We start from the raw sequence: 1,767 nt of genomic DNA, 5'->3' as shown, positions 1-1,767 counted from the left end.
CCCCTCCAATACCCTTCTCAGATCCCTCCCATACCCCTCCCATATCCCATACCCTTTCCATGCCCCTCCTATACCCCTCTCATACCCCTCTTATACCCCTCTCACACCCTTCCCGCCCCTCCCAAACCTTTCCCATACCCCTCCCATACCCCTCTCCATCCCCTTCCAGACCCTTCTCAGATCTTCCCATACCCTTTCCATGCCCTTCCTATACCCTTCCCATACCCCTCCCACACCCCTCCCATACCCCTCTTATACCCCTCCCCTTCCCCTTCCAGACCCCTCCCATACCCTTCCCATACCCCTCCCACACCCCTCCCATACCCCTCTTATACCCCTCCCATACCCCTCCCCTATCCAGCCGGACCAGTAACGTGATATGTCGGTCAATTAACTTTTACGGGCGTTATTAAGAAAGGAATCAAGCACCCGCCGGCAACCGTTTTGCTGGATTTATTTCCGGGTACGGTTCGAGCGGTGGCGGGGCGGGGGGGGAGTGGGGACAGGGGGGGGTGAGGGGTTACGGGGAAAGGGGAGGGAAGGGGAAGTCTGCAGACGTGGCAGAGGGGAAATATCGCCCAAAGGAAACGGATATTTATCGCCGAGGGGGGAAAAAAAAGGAAAAAGCTTCTCGAGATTATCGCCCTTTCGATCCCTCCGCCGAAGGGTTAATTACGTGTCTCGGCGTTCAACTCAGGCTTTCGCTGCGGAAGGGGGTGAGAGGTGTTTGGAGGGGTCATGTAGGGGTTATGAGGGGTTAAGTTTATGAGGTCATGTAGGGGTTATGAGGGGGTTAAGTTTATGAGGTCATAGAGTTAACAGGAGGGGGGCATGTAGGAGAAAATGAGGACGTTATAGTTGTTATAGGGAGTAATGTAAGTGTTATGAGGGCGTTTATGAGGTCATATAGTTAACTTAATAGGAGGGGATTATGTAGGGGATATGAGGACATATAGTTGTTATGAGGGAGTTATGTAAGTGTTATGAAGGGATTGAATTGGGCCTATGAGGTCGTATAGTTAGCTTAATAGGAGAGGATTATGTAGAGGTTATGAGGGTGTCATATAAGTGTTATGAGGAGGTTAAGTAGGGTTTATGAGGTCATATAATTAATAGAGGGTGTCATGTAGGGGATATGAGGACATATCGTTGTTATGAGGGAGGCATGTAAGTGTTATAAGGTTAAGTCATATAGTTGTTATGAGGGGATTATGGTATTAGGGTGTTATCATAGGTATTATAAGGCTATGAGGGGGTCATGTATGAGTCATGATGCTATGAGGGGTCAAGTAGGGGTTATGACGCTTTGAAGGCGGCCATGCTGGTGATTATGAGGCAATGAGAGTTTCATGAAGGAGGTTTGAGGAGCGGGTTCAGGATAGGGGTTATTTATGAGGTTGTGAAGGGCTCATGTTTGGGGTTGGTTGCTTATGAGGTTTAGACGTAATGAGCGGGTCATGTGAGGATTATAAGGGGGTAGGGAGTTGTTATGAGGAACAGGTGGTGGTTATGAGAGCGTGTGAAATCGTTATGAGGGATTGTGTCCTGGTTGTTGGGGTTATGAGGTAGTTATTTGGGGATATATGATACAGTCGTTATGATGTGCCATATGTTGGTTGTGAGTTGGTTATGAGGCGATCATATGGTTATGACATAGCTAGAGGGAGTTCATGTTTTAGTCATGTATGTTGAACATGTGTGCCCCGAGCGCTGACCTTGTGTTTGCCATGCGGGAGTCATGATTAATTTATAATGAGCTTTGAGTTA

The sequence above is a fragment of the Penaeus monodon genome, chromosome 33, assembly GCF_015228065.2.
Source record: "Penaeus monodon isolate SGIC_2016 chromosome 33, NSTDA_Pmon_1, whole genome shotgun sequence".
Taxonomy (NCBI): Eukaryota; Metazoa; Arthropoda; class Malacostraca; order Decapoda; family Penaeidae; genus Penaeus; species Penaeus monodon.
This window is presented reverse-complemented; position numbering follows the sequence as displayed.